Raw genomic sequence first — 21,773 nt, 5'->3', positions numbered from 1 at the left:
TTTCATCTCTACCTGCTTCTTCAGTTGGGTCTCTTCAAGCTCACTCCAAACTCCAGCAACGCAACCATCACCCTCTCCCTCACTGCCGCTTTCTACTGCCCTCTTCACTGCCATCTTCTATTGCCAACTCTGAGCTACCATATACAGAACTAACTTCCTCTTCAGTACAAGTTTCCATGTTCAGCATGGAAAGACAATAGCAAGAATCCTCTCAGAGCCCCTTGCAGAGAACTAAATCCCTCATTGGCCTTCAGAAACTAAATTGTGCCACAACTCTGACAATGTGGTGAGCTGTCACTTCTGCTGAGTACCAGCAGTAGCCATGAAATCAACCAGAGTTGTAAGTTCATTTAAATTATTATTTTTTTGAAAGAGCTATTTGAAGCCCTGATCACATGGCAACATGGACTGTAGGTACACACAAGAGTTCAGTTGCTAAGGGAACCACACTTCCACATTTTCTATTTACCAAATTTAAATATCAACTCTCCAAGGGCTGCAGGCACATTTTTACAATAAACTGGTCTTGAGTCTTAGATTCACATTGGTGGTTTCTAGCAATTATAAGGTTATGTAGCCCTACACCAACTCCAGGATTCATGCTCACCATAAACACATGCAATGAGGAAGGCAGGAAAAATTTCCATTCTGTAAGTAAAGAAATTGAGGCACTAGGAGAAAAAAAACCCCAGCTTTGTGCACTCTTTTTGCATGAAATTCTATTTTACAGAAAACAGCCTCAGCTGTCATAAGAAAGGAACTGCAGATAAATTCAGCAAGACACAGCCTTATTTCTTGCACCTAAAACAAGAGTGATCTGGGATAGAAAAGAGAAGGAAAGTGTGCATGAGCTAAACACCTACCTGACAGCAATTGAGTTGAATAGCCTGCAATTCTTTATAAGCACAAATAAAGCAAAGCAGCAACCCTCATCCAGTAGTGTGAGAACAGTATTTGTACTATACTCAATTCTCTCTGCTGGTGGGGTTTAATCCCAGCAAGAATCATTTTGGTTTAATTAGCTTTTCCCTAGCAGATGGTCAGATGTGAGAGGCAGAGAATGGTACAGGCTTAACTGTTGGGTGATTGTGCAGCTGCATCTGTAGCTGAACAGTTAAGCATGTCCAGGAGTCCAGCTGTAGTTTGCACAACACTGTCCGTCTCTGCCATTAGCCAAACGGCAGCTTCCTCTTTCTCCAGATTATATATCAGAGGCACTACCCAAAGGCAGGCAAACAACTAACATGTAGTCTCACTACCATCCCCTTTCTCAGACAAAACCCTCAAACCTTAATCAACTGAAAGTCCCCCTTTCTTTGGTGACAGAAGCACATTCAGAAGCATTGCCATGGAAACTTGAGCCATCCTCTGTGCTATTCATCAGAGATGATCTTCTAGCACAGAAATATTTTATGATCTCTATGGCACTGAATACAGACAGCAGTCAGTATAATGAAGTAGAATTACAGACTCCAGCATTGTGTGAGAATAGCAGTGGGTCATTCTTCAACGAAGCCACCTGATCCTCACTTCACCTACAGCGAGCAATAGCTTGTTATACTCTGGCAGGGAAAAGCAGTGTAGCGCTGAGAGAAACAGAAGTGGTGTTAGATGAATAAACCTATTCAGCCAAAGGGAGAAAAGAGAAAGAGGTTTACAGCCTTTTCCCAAAGCTGATCACATCCTGCCACTTTCCCTTCCCAGAGGCTACGAGCAATTTTGCTACTGTCACCTGTGCAAAGCAGGATTCCTACCAGACATGGACACCTCCCACTTAACCCAAGCCACAGCCATTGCCTACTCTGGCATCTGCATCAAATACTCCCTATCAACTCCCAGTCAGCCTCTGCACCCAGACACGATGTGGAGTGTTAGAGCACCCACACCTACATGCTGGCAGTAGTCGTCTCAACAGGCCACAAAGGCAGAACAAGGAAAGGAGACAGCTTTCAAAAACATGCTTTGGGCCTAGCAGATTCAGAGCCTGAGCCAAGGGCAGGAACAGGCACAAAACTTGTCTCAACTCTGTAAACAATAGAGCAGCACAGCTCCTGAAGCAGAATGTAATGGAGCACCTTCTCTTTTTTGTGGTGTGGCCCTGTAGTTAATCTGCCTCAGTTTGCCTCTTTTTTGTTTTGGGTTGTGTTTTTTTTTAATGATTCTCTTAGTTTTCAGCACCACAGAACTGCAGAGAGATTTTTTTCTGAGAGTTCAGTCACAGAAATACAACACAGTTTAATCCAGCTTAGGAAAAACAAACAGATCCACCCACCCATCTTTCACTGGTGACCTGTATAAAGCATGCAACTGGCTATGGCTCTTCTCTCCCCATTCACCTGGGCTCCACTCAGTCCTTTTAACAGCAGGATGCTAACCACAGCAGAGAGGGGACTCACACCTCCCCACCCTGCCCTACAGCATGAGGAGGCTGCCCATCACCAGCAGTCACAGGTTGCACTGTTTGTCCTTCTTTATATGCTGTATTGTACCTCCCAAGTTCACCTTCATCCCTTGAGAGGGATAACCATGGATGCCTCACCTGAGGCCAAGCAGGACTGCTTCAGCTCTTCCCTGAGACACAACCCCTCCTCAGGGCAGAGTCAGAGTTCTCATCAACCATCTCCTTCCACATTTGTCATCATTGCCAGCACCAGTGTTGGTCTTCAGCTGGAGCTAATAATGAACATAAATTGCCTCAAGGGGCAATTGCAGCAAAGGCCCAGCACTTCAGCTTTACCACAAGGTCAGCTTGTCCAGACTAGCACTACATTCCCCTGCCCAGCACTGCTCTTGTAAAACTGAAATGCCTGGAGTTTACCACCTTTACAACCTTTGGGATAGCATAAGCCCATTAATTATACTGAGGTCAAGGAAAAACATCTCATTTTTAGCAGTGAAGACAAGCTATTCACCTCCACAGGGCTCCTCCCTGTAAAGCCCCCTGTAAGTTCGTTCTGTGCAGCTCTTCAGAGAGCAAGCTGGGAATGAGAGCTAGTCGAGCTGCAGGTGAAGTCACTTATCCTCAAAGGGGCTCTAACGGAGAGCTGAGGATGATTGGCCCCAGATATCCTAAAGAAAGTACTTTGTTGTTGTTGTTGTTAAGCATTAGCCTAAACCATTCAAAGAGCTAGCAGCTCACTGCTTGTCTAAGGGCAAAGACTATGGATGAATGCCAGTGTATAGCCAGGCAGATGTTGCAAAGATAAGGTGTTTGTCCAGTGCTGAGAGCAAGCTGTTCACTCACACCTTCAGCTTCATGCAGCTGCACGAGCTGAGCTCTACAGAGTCTGTGACTCTGGACTAAGGAATGTCTCAACTGAAGAAACACATCTGCTGCTGGCTCCAGGTGCTCCAGGATCAGACCAATTCCCAGTTTTACTGTCCACCCCTGCTTTCTGCTCCCTGTCCCACCAGGGGGAGATCTAGCTACTTGGTGAGGATTACTGCTCTAGCCAGGGGAGCACCTCTCCCCAGCAGAGGTGTTTGGGACTGGACACAGAAGCACATAGATCTGGATTCCTACACAGTCCTGAAGGCCAGCAGGGAAGCCAAAACAAGGAACTAGTCACTTTCTCTCCACAACATATTAAAGCTCACTGACCAAAAGAAAAATGCCGAGAATCAGTCCTCCTTAGCCAATGTCACATCCATTTCATTCCAGCTCCCTTACTTTCCTTCCTGGCAATCAGAAAGTGACAGCAGAAGCAGTATTTAATCCTAAACAAGATTTCCATTTTGGCAGCCATAGCCAACATTGCATGACAAAGCTGAAAGATGCAGTGATTATACACACTTAAATGTTTTATCAATAACAGTCCACTTTGAGACTTACTTGTATTTTACTAAACCTCATGTCACCACAGGGCACACTTTTCAGTTTGGCACTGCAGAACAAGGAAGGAAAAAGAAGATTTAGGCAACACACTTCCTCATCAACACCCAAGCCCTAAAAGTCAGGTACGGAGTCAGTGGCAACTAGTATGAAATAAAATGCACAGTTTACATGAAATCAAGGGAGAAGAGAGCCCAATCCAAGCATTTGTAACCGTTTCACAATGGTAAGTGTCTTCTGCAACAAGTAACATTCCCCTAATCACCTATCATTGAGATTCTGCTTTGAAAAGTGATCCATCTTTCTCAAGAGAGGGTGGCATGGACCAGTCTGGTAACAGTAGCTCTGCAGGAACTCATCCAGAGACTGCGGCAACAGCAAAAAGCAAAAACTAAGCTATAAAGCCGGTGTGCTTCTGAGAGCCAATTCTTTCATGCCTGCTGCTGTCTAAGGATATCAGTAGGGAGGTCTTCTGCAGAAGACTAACTCTAATGTGGAAATGACTGGCAGGTCACAGAATTTCAGGCTACTAGAAATTGCTAGAAGGGAAGCTGCAAGTCCCAAAGATCAAAGCAATTAAGTGAACAGCCCAGGGCTTACACAGGGCACAGAAGATGCTCTGCTGTTCCTTCCACAAGCCTTGCCAATGGGCTACCCATACCAATGCTGCCAAAACAGACTACATTTCCCTGTGCCAGGCAAATGAAAGACTTACATGAAGAGGACAAGGATGGCTTGCATGATAGGAGCATAAAAAATTAGTGTCCATTTCTCACAGACATGTCACAGATCCCAAAATAATGCATCTGCATCCTGATCTGTCATCCTTCACCAAGCTTCTCATCCTCACCTCTTGAGGTACCAGCCAGGAAAAGGAAGCTTTTCCAGAAGAAGCTGGAGCAGTTCAGCTGCAGCACATATGTGTAAGAACATTTACCCACTGACTGGGGAAACACACCTACCCAGGTTAAAACCCAGAGCCATTCCATCTCCAGGCAGACATCTCATGCACAGTTTGTACTGAACAGAGCTTGATGAGCTGCTCTATCATCTGCTGATGCCAAGAGCACACAAGCTGCAGGGGGGACGAGCCAACCTTAATTGGCCTTATTGGTGTAAATTAAACCCTACAACACACCCAAGCAAACAGCCAGTTCCTTTGGAGAAGCAGGCATAAGTTATTTTGCTGCAGCTATAAAGGAAACATTGCTGCTAGGACATGCCCCTGGAGTGACTGTGCCGCTCAGCTCTCCCGCTGCATTCCTGGGGTTGTTTAGCATGAACTCAGCTCCAGCCTTTCCAGAAGCAAGAAGTCTGAACCCTGAATGCCATCTGCAAACACAGCCAGACTCCACCTCCTGCATGCCTGCAGGCCACCAGGTGTGGCCAGGAATGGCACAAGCTACACACTAAATACACCTTTGATGTGGAGCTGAAAGCATGTAGCCAGGGGGCATGAACAGCACGACGCCCGCCGCCGTGCTGACTCCCAGTGCAGGAATGTGGCTGCAACCACAGGCCAAGGAAGGCAAACACGTTGCATTCCTCACCAGGCAGGGAAGGAAAACAAGGAGCAAGCCCACACACCCACCACACTGACACCCACCATGCTCCCCACGCATGCCAGCCCTGCCACTGCCAGGACCCCAACAACACTTTCAACCTCAAACTTATCTGTGGGAGAGTCCTCAAGTCCTCCAGGCAACTTCTTGAGCCATGGGGCAAGAGAAACTGAGCAAGGCAGCAGAGTTATCAGCTGGGCACCCAAGCCACAGGGAGAAGAGCTGCAACCAGGGCTGAGGAAGTTATCATGTTCCAGGGCAGGAACTGAGAGCTTTCTGCAGTAGCCTGGGAAGGGAATTTCCCTGATTTTTCCCTATAAGACAAGGGGCAAACACAACACTGAGCCTTGTTGAGCTAAGGGAGCAGACCTGAATAGGAAGGTGACCTTGGGTATCAAGGGCGCTTGGAAGGATCCAGGCCTTTCCCACCTCCAAGAAACCACTCTACCTTAAGTCAAGCAGCTTCTCTGAGATGCAGGTACTTCCTCATGACTCAAAAATCCTTTTGTAAACACTGTCCCCACTACCCACAGAAACAGATCTGATCTTCATGTTACTTTATTATCCCCCTACAGCACTGACACCAGGTCACTTACCTGATCAAGAGAAGAGACACTTAATGTACAAAAACCCAAGACATCGGGTAACCTCTTGTCTTGGGGCTTCACTATTTTAGAGTTGCAAGCAGACCCTATGCTCTAGTCAGAAAAAAAAAGTACTCCTCCTTCACACAGTGCTGCTTTCCAAAGAATCCGTGGCTCCTAAACACAAAGCTACTCTAAGGGGAAAAAGATGAGGATGACTCAGGAAGTGAAGTTGCTCACAGCATTCTCAAGTCCATGAAAGGAAGGCTGTATTCCGACCCCCATGTTCTGAAGTTGCACTTACTTTGTGTAATACAATTAAATATCAACCCACTCCTAAAAGCCCACTGCCCAGTGCTAAGGATCAACTGTGAGACTTAATAGCCAGTGTTCTCCCAGTGCCAAGCAGGAGAGCCAATGCTCTTGAGTACTATAGCAAGAATGTATTCCACTTGAAACTACACCAATATCCCAAAGGCTGCCAAAAAGAGCTTCTATCTGCTGTGCTTCACAGAGTAGGTTCTGAACTTCAGCAAAGCACAGGTATATCAGAAAGGAGGAGGATTTCATAAGGCAAAAATGACAGAAACTAACACAAGCAGACATGGCAGAATATATATTCCCTTCTAATTTCCAAGAAGGAAAGAGCACACACACAGAGGGAGCCCTGTGCTGTCACTGCACAAAAGTGTCAGCAAATTCAAAGATCATCAATGAAGGGGTGAAACACACTAATCTCTGGGGAACATGGAAGAGGAAAGGTCAAGGTAGCCACAAGCTCCAGAAACATATTAATGCATCTAGCAAACCGCTGGAGCAGGGACCGTTTACATGGCTATGGCCCAGCTGCTCCACACCCGACGTGCATTTCAAGGCCCTCACCAAGGTCTGGTATTAGGTAACAAGAACAGACCAGATGAAGTCCAGTAGACTTTTCCCTGCCCATTAAAATTCAAGGCCTCAAGCTACCTATTCCCTTCCAAGCCAGTAAGGTAGGCCGCTGCAGTAGCTCCAGTACTGGGAAGAAAGAGGCATGAAAGGCCAGATTTACCAATAGATTTATATCAAAAGATATAAATAGAAGCCTGGCAGAATTTACAAAAGCACCCAAATAGATCAGGTGTCTAAATCACCGCATGCAGGAGAAAGGGCTTCTCAACTTCTAACCACTCCATACCTCTCCAACCCCAGCCACCACAAGAAAACCCATTTCAGAGAGGATAGAAGCCCCTGCTGCTCTAGAGGTTGCCAAGGGCCATCCCTATGCAATCCACTTCGATGTTGACTGCACCCAAACTCCCACAAGTCTCAACAGTGCAACCTGCAATGGCTGCAGCTCTCGCAGAATGTAGGTCCGCCTGTTTCCTGGAATAGTAGCTGCCTCTTCAGCCTCTCCCTTCCCCCACTACATCTTTATTTTTCATAGACTTAATACTGTTTCAAGGTACAACCCTCATCCTGCCACCAGTGGGCGGGTGAGTGGGGGAAAGGGGCCCTTTATAATTGTAGTGTTGCAATCTGCCAGCCCAGCCAGGCGGCCTGTTCCCGCCTGTACTGTATTAAATACCGTATAACTGATTACACCCCCATGGGGCATGATTAGCAGTCTTCAGAGAACAAAGTCTACTTTCATAAGAATAAGAACAGACACGTACTGCTAACCTACTACACAGCTGGGCAGGTGAGGAAATGGGAAAAAAATGGGAGGGGGGGAAGAGTTAACTGTACTGCTAACTCTATTCTTTCCTTCCCTCCCCTAACCCAGCCTCTCAGAGTTGAGATTTCCATTGCCCTGAATTGTTCCCTTCAGACCTACCCCAGAAGATTCAGGTAATATAAGCTTATAAACAAACTGCCACCTGTGGAAGTCAGGCAAAGTCCTAACCTGGAGAGGTAAGGCCTCGAGGCAAGCAGATTGAGCTTTGCTCTAGGTGACACCAATTTCTTCACACCAGTTCCTAGGAAAAGGGAAGGGTGAATTCCAACAGCAGCATCAAAAACAAGGAGGGAAAGCTCAAAATACGATCACGTACCCACACCCCGCTCTAACCTCTGTATCTGGAAAGTCTATATAAATAAGTGCAAAGCATCTAACTCAATCTGGAAGTTTAAAGCTCTCCAAAATCAGGCGATTATTTTTTTGTGGGGAGAGAGGAGGCAGCAAACAGGAGGAAAGCCCTCTCCATCTGAGATAGATAATAGGGATCCCCAAACACACACAGTCCACATGCATTGCCGCAACAAAGAACCAGCCTGATGGAAACTTAGCCAATCTGACATGGAATGACCTACAACTCATTAACAGGTGCCTTCCAAATCTCAGATGCCCACACAAACAGCCACAAACATTATTTGGTGCTATCTGGCCTCCATCTCAGCAAAGCATGAAGAATCAAAACACACTCTACAGCCTTTCACCAAAAGGAATAATAAAAATGGAAGCAAATCCTAGGCTCAAACAAGCCTAGGATGAGTCCTTCCAGCCACTCTCCCTACACCTACGACAGAGGAGAGCAGAGCGGGAAGCTCCAGGAAATGGTCTTCTTTCATAGGGATACACTGTGCAGCTGCTTCAACAAAATACTGAGAACCCTTCTAACTGTATTGTTTTGGAAACGAGTCACCTGCTTTACCCAGAGCCCACTGGCTTTGCCCATGGCCCCACAGATGCTTTTGGTACAATCTGGAAGTACTTGTGTTCAGCTGATGTATGTAGAAGGAGACACCTTGCTGACACATTCCACCCAGATTCTTACCCAATCCACCCAAGAAGGAATTTGTTGATGGAGACACCAGCCCAGCTAGAAGTTATCTACTTCTGTCTGCTTTATTTAGCAGCTGGTCCTTCAGTCAGTGCATAGGAGTTACCTGAACTGTATTGTCTAGTCTCATTCGTACAGCAAAATCTGCATGTTCTCTTTATTACAGAAAGACCTGAAGGCACCCACTGACTTTAGGCTCTGATATACTCGACATTGATGTAAAAGCATCAATACATTTAGACTTATCAAACAGATTGTGCTTCCAGGGTTTGGACACACGGGAGGTTTCACCATAAACACAAGTTAGTCATTAGAAGCTTCAGAGGTAATTTAAATTATCACAGCTAGCACAAAAATAGTTTTACTTTGGGAGTTGAAGTTGCAAAGCTGTAATAAATCCAAGTGACACAGTAGAACTTTTTTTAAAAAGCTGAAAATAAGTTGTGAAGCCCCAGATAGCCCTCTATGTAACTTGATTCTGCTATCATGGGCTAGCAAAAGGGAAACCACTCTTCACACTGTGAAAAAAAGACCCAAATCGTCCTTCTATCATCCTTCAACTCCTAGGAGACAGAAGTAGCCTGCTTGTATTTTGTGTGTGTATATATAAAAATATGTAAAATATACAGAAATAATATAAAATTTTTAAAAATTTTAAAAACCCACACACAGCTAACAATGAATTGTTCAATCCCCCCACCATCCTGGGCATGAATCAGGCATCTGAGCTCAAATTGGAGCACCCCAATCCAATGCTCTCCCCTAGCTGCTGTACCCACCCGCCCATTCTCAGAGGAAATTGCCTTCCACTGCAGATAAGCACTCCCGCTATTCCCACACCGGTATTCACCACCAGGCCAAGAGACCCTAATTTAGCCCCACACGGGCCTTCTTCAAACTGCTAATCCCCAATACACAGCTGTTTTTCAAACATACAGGCATGAGCAAACTGTAAACGATTTATGGCGCGTGGCAGGAAGACTCCTGGCTCCCTGCGTAGGCGGGGTTTTGGGACAAGATCATGCTTGGACTAATGTTTATATTGCAAGTTGTCAGTCAGGTAGTAAATCATCTCCAGAGCTGCATAGTAATACAGATCTCCCCATCCAGCTGGAGCCTTGACAACACTGAATCCTGTTATAGCCATTTCAGATACACCTGGGGACCTATTTACAAAGGCATCATCTAATCAAGGAAAAATGGATACACTTGTAAGTAGACTCTGCAGAAATTCTGCAGCCCAGCAAGGGTGATTTGCATTCAGGAATCAATCCACCCTGGTACAAGACGCTTCCTAAAAATGACACTCTGTACTAGCCCCAGAAGAAAGCGGATTGAGTGCCTACACAGACATCTACTAACAAAGTGTATTACTAGCAAAATGCAGGTACCTGAGAAAATCCTTCTGAGCAGTTTTTGTTTCCTAGTATTTACATAACCACAGTGCAAGCAATGCTTAGAAAATAAATTCTAAAAGTTCAAGAAATAAATTTTGCATACTTTAGTGCACGAGATGCTTTCTGCTCAGAATAATGAAACCACTTCGAGATAGGTTGTGGACTTGAAGTCCATTCTTAAGAAAGGTTACTTAAAATAACTCTAATTTTAAACAAATATCCTGCCATTTCCCATTATTTTCTTCTCCCCCATTTGAAAGGGCTGTGCACAAAATACACTGTATATGGATCTCCCACAGGTAAAAGGGAAGGGAAGAGAGTTCTCAAAAAGGAAAAAATAATAAAAACGCACAAAAAACTCAGAACCATAGAATTAACTGCAATCACTTTTCAGTTATGTAAGATAGACAGTCATCTCCCTAGAATATTTTTAACCTTCCCATTGGGCAGCAGCAGAGTCCTCACTAATGAGCAGCAAAGCTGCAGGATGAAATCTGATTTAGGAGACAATGAAGCAAAGATCTTTGGGAATTGTGTAGAACTTGTGCAGCAAGATATACCCAAGTCTAAATGAAGTCACCCCGAGTAGCATATGCTAAAATAATGGTCAAAAACCTTACTGCCACAACGATCATCTAATTATTTTCTCAGGAAAATAACTTATATTCTTTTGAAACAAATGCTATAAAGTAAAACTTGCCTAAGGCTTTTTATGAGCCTAAGTATAAGCCCTGAATAGTTTGAGAAACTACCTCATCTGTCCCTTTTGATTTCAGAACCGTTCGTGCATGAGTGTTATGTTAATGCAGCTGGACAACTGATACTTTAAACACAAGAGGAAGAAAATCTAGTTATGACTCCTACAACATTGCCAAAGCCAGCTTTATCGCAGAGCCAAAATACAAATACAGAACTCAACCAAAGTCACAGTAGTCACTGTGCAACTGTCCTTTCTGAATTTACTGACCCCTAGAAATCAGAAATTTAAACCAGTTGTCTCTTGCCATCAGCAGCAGGTCAGATCTCCTGTGCCTAAAAACCAGCCTAACCCTTGCAGGAAACCTCACTTTCCAACCCTGACCCACTTCACTTTCTCAGCATCACAAAACTTCTTTGAACATCTGTAACCCTTTACTTACAGCCGTTACACCTGACACAAGATGGTTATGTAGTGCCCTAAACCACATGCTGCTCCCAGAACAGCCCATAGGGAGGGTATCCATACAGCGATCTCAAGGCTTGCATGACCTGCTGTAGCTCTGAAAATCCCGCCACCCCACCCCCCCCACCCCAGCTCTTTCCTTCAGGAGTTCTCCTAGCTTTTAAGTAGGCATTAAAAACAAGCACCTTTTTATATATACCTCCATACCACTGCCACTTACCTTTATTAGCCTATCCATCAGATTACATGCCTACTTGGCCAGGCAGCACTGATGATTCTCTCAATCCTCAACACACACTGGACCAGAACACAGGACGCAGACTGTGTCTTCCCAGCTATAGTACATTGAGGCTCATGCTACAACATACCAGATCTCTCTTGAACAGCCTTAAAGCTTTTCCTTTCAGCTGCCTTCTGGATTAAAGTCCACTACAAGACTGCAAGGTAGAGAGGCCAAACTCCACACATTCTTTTCCCTCTTACAAGCAAAGGCAAGAAGCACAAAGGACTTTGCCTGACCACTCAGCATGAAGAGACAATATTTACATGTCTTCACATTCATGAATAAGACAGTCCTCATCCATGGGCTGCACTATATTTTCCAAGGACCCTGCTCTCCTCCAGCTTAAAAACCTCAACTACCAGGTCTAATCAGAGCAACTGGAGTGCTTTGTGGGTTTGTGTTTTTTTTTTGTTTGGTGGGGTTTTTTATCCCCTGATGCAGTTATCACAAAAAGGAAAGCTAAGTGGACAACCTAACATAGCAAATAAGTGTGATTCAATACCTTGCCTCCAACACAGGCCAACACAAGGTCCTTTAGAAAATGGAGCAAGAAGCCCCAGTGGACAATTATGGAAGAAACTGCCCTTTCTTCAAACCTTTACCTGTTAGAGATCAGGTTATGTCTGAAAAAATACATCTTCTAAAACGAGTTCTTTAGCTAAAGCAAGTCTGAACATTTCCACTCATAAGTGCTTGATCTTTTCTGAATCCCGCTCAGCTCTTAGCCTCAATGCTATTATGTGGTAGTGAATTTCCACAGATTAGACATCATGTGAAAATACTTTAAAATCATTATTCAGTTTGATGCCTATCAGTTTCACTGAATTGCCTTCACCTCAACTGAAGAATACATTCCAGCTCCTTCACCTTTGCACAGCAGTCTTCCTCAGGCTTGGCATCCGGCATTGTTGAAAAGCAGAGGAAAACTGAGCCCACCCAAGTGATGCTTATCCTGCATTCCAACCATTGCAATGCTATTCTCACACTCCTACTCGACCTTCCACGCCATTTCCTTCCTAAGCACAGCTCCCAGGAGGACATTTGAGAGAGGGTGGCTCATGTCATTCCAAATATGACACAATCTGCAAGCTGCTGCTTTTGGCCTTCTCTATCTGAGCATATTAGCAATAAGACCATACACGAACATCCTGACAACAAGAAGAAAAATTTCCAAGTCTGGAACAAACAAGGGGGCAAAAAAGAGAAAAGATTAAGTCAAAAAGATTCAGCCAGATAAGGTGTTAGAAACCATGGAAAGAAGTGAACTGCTCCTGGGAAGGGAAGAAAGGGAGGGGGGTGGTTCTCAAAGTGCCCACTTGCTTTAAAAAAGGCAGAGCCCAACTTGTACTCTATAGCAATTTTACCATGCTACAGAATACGCAGGACAGTGGATCACACAGGGGTCTGTTTCATTTTGCTGTCACGGCTTGAAATAACCTTTTCATCTCTCCTTCACCAAGCTTTACTAAAGCATTCAACACCACAGTATCCAGACATCTTATAGACACTTACGAACTCTTCCTGTAATCCCCAATAAGGTAAGCATTAATCATATTTTACAACCGAAGAATGAAGAGCAAGGAACAGTAATGATCTGAACATGTTCACTCAATAAATCCGTGGCAAAAATTAGGTGTCTAACATTGCAGTTCAGAATTCTGGCCACACGGTCATCCTTCCCCTCCAATCAGCTGTAAAGGTCCTTCAATTTTAAAAAGTAACATTATTCCTACTACAGTTACAGACCCAGCCAATCTAGATCTAAGGAAAAGCCCTCAGGTAGGGGAACTGGCAGGGAAACAGGAGGGACAATTTCATGCCTTAAGGCATTAGCCCTGTTTGCATAGATTATGCACGTAGTTCCTTTGCAGTCCTGTATAAAATGAACTTCAGAGAGGATCATATTTACCTATTTACTTGTGACTTGAAATACACACAGCTAGCACAGATAGCACAAGCACTCACTCTCCATAGCTCAAAGTGTCATACAAAAAGGGGGTATCTTCCCAACAAAAGCCTTCAAGCAAGAAGATTAACATACCCAGCTTCAGGACCTTAAATTTACTCACAAAGCATCAACCAAGTCAAACAGCCAAGAAAATCTGCTCTATTATGACAATTCCAGTTCTTGACAACCCCAATCAAAAGAGCAGAGATGAATCAAAAAGGTGTCAGACCAGATCCTCAACTCTTAGTGGAGGAATCCTGCCCTCAACCTGTATCACATGCGGATTCTTTTGAGACTCCTGTATGTTATATTTCTCCCAGCAACATGAAAGACAGAGGGTTATTGGCCACTACTGTATTAGTCTTGTCACACTGCGCTGTAAAAGCTAGGCTAACAAGGACACAGCACAGTTAATTTATTACAATCTAACCTCCAGAATTACTTCTTGGGACTATGCTGTAGGTGTGGCGACACATGGAAATCTCACAGAATCCAGCTTTCAGTGGATTCTTCATAAAACATAGCAGACATTTTAACAGGTTGGGGAGCTCACCTTCAGAAAAATCATCAGCCTCCAGGACTCACAAGCATCAAGTCTGCTTCAAACAACTACCAAAAAATACAGTCACATTTTAATCAAATTTGTTTATTTTTCTATTGCTCAAACAGCCTGGCTTTCTTCACCTTTTTAAAAGCACTTTATACACTGCACTAGTCACCACAAATCTTTTCTCCAAGCCAGCTCTGGTACCGTTCACACCAGCACGCTGACCAAAAACTACTCATCGTCCTATCTGACTTTATCCTGCTCTGGGACAAAAAGGGGGCAGACCTGCAAAGGACTACACCTCTTTCAAAGCAACAGTCTACTTCCCCTCCATACTACGAGACATAATTATACTTAGATGGCAGAGATAAGAAGTCTGAAAGCTGCAAAGCAAGTGACTTAGCAGCAGCCGACAAAGTACTTGAAACAGACTGGAAAAGAATGCAAGGTCATCTTTGGTTCAGAAAGCTGGTTTGAGGAGGCAACAGGTCTTGGCACGTAACTCATCCCCTCCTGACCCAATGCCTTGTTAATATTAAGGATGAAGACAGCCACAGGCTGCACTTTGGAACTCCACTGGCCCTGCTGAAATGCATTCCCATTATTTCAAGAACACTGAGTGCCTGGGAAGGAACAAAAAGCCAAAAACTTCTGATACCACAGCTAAGACCTTCTAGCTTAAATGCTGATTTAACATCCAGAAGCTGAAACACACTGTATGCAAAGCACTGTTTTGATACATATGCTTTCTACAGTGATTCATTAAGAAGTGAAGAAAAGAGAAAGGAGTTGTACTACAAGCAATTTGACAAGTAACTGAAAGGGATGAACGACTCAAAGGATCAGCTACTGGGTGCCAAATAACTGCCCCTCTAAACTGGATGTCAACAGTGAGGTTAGGAGGACAGAAAGACCAGCAGTACCCATCAGGGGATCAATTAACATATGGGTGGAAAAAAAACAGCGTGGTGGGAGAAATGACCTAAAAGAACAGAGGATCACTAGAATTACCTAACTTTGGCATTGCAGTTATTGCAAGAGGACGATTATCAGAAAGGATTTCACTGGGATTCTGACTGGGTAGACCTCTTGGCATTACACAGAGAACACATGAAGCTACTCCAGCACTAACAGAACAGAATTCAGACTGTTTCTCTGGGTGGTGTGGCTTTACATCTTTAACTGAGCTCTTCTTCCCAGGGGGTCTTACTGAATTCTTCAGGGTCACTCCCATTTCATTGACACTCCTAGTCTCTCAATTCAGGCAGATGCAGAGAACACCACAGAAGGGGAGAGTTTTTCAAGTATGTGGTTTACATATTCTGAAAAAATTCAGTTAGTGGAACCAAAAGAACACAGTCTGACTCAGCATCAGCTCATTCCTTGCTTTCTTACCTGCTGTCTGATGCTTCAGCAAGGATTCACTGCTTCCTCTTATGTAAGCCCTTTATCCCAGTTCCTTCTCTGAATCTGTAAAACAGAGATGCATACCTCTGAAAAGCCTTCCCTGGCACAGAACTATCTACATTTGATGGATGATTCTTTTCAGCGGACAGCCTCCACCTGGCATCTCTCAGATCTAGGTCATTCTCAGCCTTGCCAGACTTGTGTATTGTTTGCACACCCTGATGCCTACCAATGCAACCTCCTGTCCATCTAAAAATCTGTTTAATAGTGCTCAATCTTTTACTCTGCTCCATGCAGTGTGCTCAAGCCCAGAGCCAGGCACACTGCACACTAATTCTATAGAAGAAAGTGTCCCTTGCACTAGAGAGGGTGTCCAGGCTGGCAGAGAATTTCCCGTTCCCCCCTGCTAGGTTTGGCACCAGGGGAGTGCTGCTCCCTCCCTTCCAACTCTGCCTGTCAGTTATACTCTGGTTCCTTCACACACACATGCTGGTCCAGACTTGTTCCACTTCGCAGCTCCTACTCCAACAACACTCCCTGTACAGATACCACCTTCTCATCCCCCACACCATCTACACATCCATCTCCCAGACAAAGCTACACCCTGCACAGACCCGGTTCGGCCTGCGGCTCCCGTGCCCGCTCTGCTCCCTGCCGCTCCCTGACGACCGAGGCGGTGGCACTACCGCCCTCCCCCGAAAGAAGGGCCCCTTCCCCGGGGCCAAGGCTGCGGCCCTGCCACCCTCCGGCCCCCCGCCTCCTCCCGCCGCCCGCCTGACTCCCCCTGCCCACGGTGCGGCCCGCCCGGACCCGCTCTCCTCGGGGGACTCGACACCTCCTCCCTGCCCCGGGCCACACACGAAGGCAGGGAGAGCCCCCCCGCTGGCGGGGTGCCGGCCCGGAGCCCGCCCGGGAAGGCCAGCGAGGCGCGGGGGGCCCCGCCCGGGCCCGGGCTCAATCCCCAGACGGTCGCGTTCCCCGCTCCCCGCCCGACGGGGCCCCAGCCTGGCTCTGACCCGGTCGGGCTCGGCTCCGCCCGGGGTCCCAGTCACTTTGCGGCCGGTTCTGCCCCGGTTCGGCCCTGCCTCGGGCCCGCCCCAAACTTTGCCCGCTCTCGGCCCGGCCCCGCACTCTCGCTTCAGGCCGCCATTTTGCCGCGGGGCACGCCGGGTAATCCGGCGGAATCCCCACGCCGCAGCGCGGCTGCGTCATCGGGCAGCACGGGACAGGGCGGGGCCGGGCGCGGCGGCGGGCGCGCGGAGCGTCTACCCCGTCACCGCGGCAACGCGAGGGGAGGGGAGGGGGGGCGACGGGACGAAACCAATGGGGTGGGGGGAGACACGACGAGCGAACCAAAGTGCCAGCGAGGGGGGGGTCTAGCGGGACCCGCTGCCTCAGGGCTCAGCCTGTCTCTGGGCTCAGCCCGCCGGCGGGCCCGACTCGGTCACCCGCTCAGGGCCGGTGGGGTCCGGGGCCGTGGAAGCAAGCGGCGTGTAGCAGCTTGGGGCAGGTCTGCTTTTGCCTGGGAAAGCTTTGCCGGGCTGTTCGGGCTCCTTCCCGAACACCCCTGGGTGGAGGGGGCTCCCCCCGTGCTCCCCAGTAAGGGGAGCTTCCTGTGAGGCCTTTGCTCGGCTCTGCCCGTGGGGATGCCTGGAGACACAGCCACGCCATGCAGTTACGTGTGGACATTGATATTCAATAAATCTCCCTGACAAGACAAGCCAGCTCAAAAAGTACCACCGAGTTGGTGGTTCGGGGTTAGCCCAACAAAGCGGGACCCAGTGCCCTCAGGTAGGAAAACAAAGATGTCTTCATATGTATTTAGGGACACAGGATGGACTGACAGGCTGTTAGCTGCCTTCCACTGCATGGCTCTGGCAGAGGCCTCCCACCTGGCCAGGGAAGGATGCAGAACCTGCCCCTTCATTTCCTCCTGGAGGCTTCGATAGAGAGCTGGGCTTTAGCCCTTGGCCACCTCACAGGCTACTTCCAAGGTTACGCAGTTGTCCCATGTCAGAGCAGACCTTGAGAAGAGGCAGCTCAACCTCTGAGCTGATGAAGATGAAAAAAGGCAATAGTATAGGCTGGTTATGGCAGTTAGAGCCTGTGGGTGCACTCAGGACCCCAAAGTGGGCTCACAGTAATTGCAGGTGATCTGCCCTCCTCAGCCAGGACAATTCACCGAGAGGCAGTGTCCAGGGTCAGCTCCTTCCCCTTGTTATGGTCCTCAGTCCCTGAGAAACCCCCTGACACTCTGAGGCGTATCACAGCCTGAACTAGGGTAGTATAACGCCATCCATGGGACCAGGTAAAGAAGGGAGAAGGGCAGAGCAGTGAATGGAAAAATCCACCTAAACCTCCCCAAGGACAACTGCCTGCTTCTTAAAGGAGAAGGGCTGAGGCCAGTGTGTACCAGCCAAAGGTGGACAAGAGCTAGTCAAACCTGGACACAGCTTAAGTAATGTGCTTTTATCTTTATTTGCAAAATCATCCACACTGCTCTTCTAGCCTTGGGACTTCAAGAGTCAGTACATTTTAATTTTGAACCAAAACACCCCATTTATTCTGCTCTGAGCTCACACAGGTACTTTGTCCATTGCCTCTCACACCTGCTGCATAGTCTTACCCTCCACCCCCCCTCCCTATTATAATTTCTTTTACAAACATCTCTGAGTTGATATTCACATGGTAAATAATGGAGCTTAGTCCAGAGGAAATTTACGTGGTTGAGAAAAGTCATGGTAATATTTGGAAGATATTTCCCAATGTACTACATTTATGAAGCCTTCAGATTTGCATTCAGGTAGTACCAGGCTCACAGCACTGCAGACTCTGCCCAAATGGTCCCTTCTCTTACACAATAAAAGACAGGTGCTCAGCAGGAGCATGCTTCCATGACCTTGGGAATATTGTGCAAAAACGTCTGCCGTGCACCCAGCAAGTGCTGTCTGCACCATGCCACACGTCAGCCAGGGATATTTCAAGACAGCCTTCAGTACTTGTGCCCCCATAAATTCTCCAAATCCTCCCTGTGCTGGAGTCAGATAACAAGCAGGAGGACAATGGCTCCAAGAATCCAGGCTGCCCATCTGCTCTGCACTTCCAGATTCTTGCTTCCACAGCACCAGCTGATGAAATTTTCATAGCTGATGAGGTTTCTCATTTCCACTGGGCCATGCTGCCTTGGAGCCTTCACAGTTGTGGTCTGTTCAGGTTTCCGTGGGTGCGCACTGATGGCAGCAATGATTAGAGTCCTTTGCTTTCTTTTGGTGACCTTTCAGAGTAGGATCTCCAAGCTTTTTGTGAGTCTAGGTGAAATAAGCCCTGCAGGAAGGAGAGAGCTTGATTTTCGGATGGTCTTGTCATTTACTGCGTCCATTAAACTTGACTTTTCGAAATCAGATCCCAAGGTCAGACAGTCAAAGGGAGACAGGAACGGAACTCAGGATGCCTGAACACCAGTCACCTGCTCTGAGCACTGAAAAAACTCTTTCCTTAGATCCCAAAGGCCTTGATTCCCAATCCCTCTCCCTCTCTTTCCACACACATTTAACTTGCCTTTTCCTGTACCTGGTGTGCTTGTGAGCTGGACTCACCATTGCCCTGAGCCCAGAGATGTGACATGATGCGAAAGCATGACGTTAGGTTACATTATATTCATTTATCTAACACCATTAGTATCAAAGTACTGCTCCCTGCAAGGGCCAGTTGCTCACTAAAGCCTCTGAAGTTCAATTAACAAGCACCAGGTAATCTAACACTTGACTCCCAATAATCCTTTTATTTTAAGGGGCCTCTGGCGGACAGAAAGCCCTCAGCAAACAGTCCTGGAAGTACATTTGAGATTCTCTCAAATACCAGCTGAATTTATGACCCTTACTGAAGAGCAGGGAGGAATCTCTTCAAAATACTTTCCAGCTGGCAGCACTTTATATAGACCCCTGTAACTGTATAAAAGGAACCCCTGGAGGGGCAGGTGCCACCCCGTGGAGGGACAAATCCCTCTAGAGTGCCTACAGTCTCTGCTGGTGAAGAAGCAGATACCGGAAGTAATGTCTCCCCACCAGAAGAAGGCAGTGCAGGCTTGGTGCTCTCAAGTTCCCCACCAACCCAGTTCAAGCTGGGGAGACAGCAGGTGCCAGACCACCCTTTGGTAGCTGGTTTGGAGGCTATCGCCTGCCTGAGAGTTCAGTTAAGTCCCATTTCCTCCTGCTTGGATGCTGCAGTCCTGAAGGGACTCTTAGGAAACACACACCTCCTCCACTACTTCACTGACTCCAGCTCTGGCTCTGAAGAGGCTGCACAGAGGATTCCCCACTAGACCTCAGGTGGGAAACCCTCAAACGCAGAAGAGGTTTCATGGATGGGTTGGGCTCCCACCAAAACCAAAAAACCCAAGACATACTTTAAGCAGAGCTTGCACTCTGGGATATGCCAGTACAAGAGGAGCCCAGCACCCAAAACCAACAGCATCTCAGGAACAGTAAGAAGAGCGAAGCACAGCCAGCCTGAGACAGCCAAACAAGTCTGTGGATGCAGAATTGGACGGCCAAACACATCCTGCCAGTATGCCTGGAGCGTGTACCTACCAGAAAAAAAACTACCCACCAGTAACACAGTTGCTAACATCACCTGTGTGTATAAGTCAGTCCACCCTGCTACATAAGAGTGAGGGTTTGGGCTCAATTTTAAAATGAATGCGCAACCCTCAAAAAACTCCTGGAGATTTTTCACACACAAACACTTTGCTGTCAGATCCCCAGCAGCAGTGGCTGAAGAACAGAACTGTGCTGACCCATGCCGACCCAAAGTGCTGTTTGTCTTATAGGACTGCCTAAAGGCATCCATCGCAGTTGGGGTGTAATTGTGCTGGGCACTGCACAGAAAGACAAGCAGACACAATATCCTGCCTCCAAGGCTTAAATCTCTGAATCTCTTTCAAACCATTTCTGCCAATACAGGATGGAGGATGAAGGCAGAACTGGAGAATGACAACAGAAAACCACCATCGCAGTACCCTGGCACTTGACATGGCTCGGTGATTTCATGCCATCACGGAGTTTGAGCAGAGGCATGCACAGCTCACACTGGAATTTCAAACATACATAGTAGCACTTTCCCCTGACCCATATACCTGATGAATACATTGCACATCAACACTTCACCACTGAAATTGCTGCCTGTGTGTGTTTTGTATATTTATAAATGCATGCATATAAAAAGAAAATAAATAAAATAGATATCGGTGACCCCTACTGGCCATTTCTAACTAGCCATAAAATAGTGCAGCAACAGCTGGCTCTCACCTCTTGCCCTGTCCCTAGTGTAGACTTTCATCACAGGACAGAGAACACAAAGCCTGGAAGCAATGGATTTGTATTCTGCACTCACCTTGTGCCAGTTGCATCGCTCCCATGGGCAGGCAGCAGAAATTGGGGCCTTCTGGCCTCAAGAAGTTGGCTGTGGCATCCCCCTCATTCCTCTGATCACTACCTGCTCCCTGCCACGTTCACCTGGTGAATCAGTCTCGGCTTTTGCGCTGAGCCCTGCATAGGTGCCTCTGACTCTTAACCAGGGCTCTGCAGGGAACCAGGTACTAGACTGTGACCTTATACAAGGTATTCTGCCAGAAAAAGCCTGTTCCCAGCTGAGACCCAAGCCACAGTTACCACTGCTCCCTGGGGTGAGCTCCCCGTAGGAGGAGCTGCCCCAGCACTGCGGAGTTTCTCCTCCTGCAGCCTCACTCAAGCCCTGCCAACACTCCCTGTAAAGCCTTTGCCCCAGTGGGTGCTAAATCCAGCATGGGTGCTGCTGCAGTGCAGCAGAGACTGAAGGGCAGTCATCCTCCCACACCAGCGATTTAGCCTGGTGAAGGAGTGGAGGGAAACAGCACGTGTGCCCAAGGGGCAAGACGGCTGCTTGCAATGCAAGGCAAAACCCCAGGGGAAGCAAAGGCTAGAGTCACAGTGTCAGCCTCAGACAGAGACTCGAGGGGCTCTGCCTCCCTTCTCCTTTGTCAAAACTTGTTCAGCTTGTCATGCTAATAAAGTGTTTGAAATAAACCAAGTTAAAAGTATGTGGAGAGGAAGGGGGGGATGTCTCTCTCACTGGAGCGCGCAAGGAGGTGGCAGAGGGGTTAGGCATGACGCTGGTTCACCCTGGCATGCACAGGCAGATGGGTCTTCATCCAGATGTGGAGCAGAGTGCTTGCCCGCATGTGAGGGAGGTCACTGCACGCCGGGGTGTCGGAGATGGGCACTTCACCAGGGTGCACAAATGGGGAGGAAGG

General features: G+C 47.1%; 1 protein-coding gene across 3 annotated transcripts in view; it reads right to left on the bottom strand.

The window, feature by feature from the left end:
* Positions 1-16,676, bottom strand: part of TJAP1 (tight junction associated protein 1) — a 40,236-nt gene extending 23,560 nt beyond the window's left edge. For 2 of the 3 annotated variants that reach the window (XM_064445938.1, XM_064445937.1), the window contains exons 1-2: positions 16,501-16,676; positions 15,473-15,547 (exon numbers count right to left, since the gene is read on the bottom strand). The gene's annotated coding sequence lies outside the window, so the exon portion shown is untranslated. Of the gene's footprint in view, positions 1-11,519; positions 11,599-15,472; positions 15,548-16,500 lie in introns of those variants that run through there. The other variant, XM_064445939.1, reaches the window with a different exon arrangement.
* Positions 16,677-21,773: the final 5,097 nt, after the last annotated feature.

Source organism: Phalacrocorax carbo, chromosome 3, assembly GCF_963921805.1.
Source record: "Phalacrocorax carbo chromosome 3, bPhaCar2.1, whole genome shotgun sequence".
Taxonomy (NCBI): Eukaryota; Metazoa; Chordata; class Aves; order Suliformes; family Phalacrocoracidae; genus Phalacrocorax; species Phalacrocorax carbo.
Note: the sequence above shows the minus strand (reverse complement) of the source record. Positions and strands in the feature narration are given on the sequence as shown.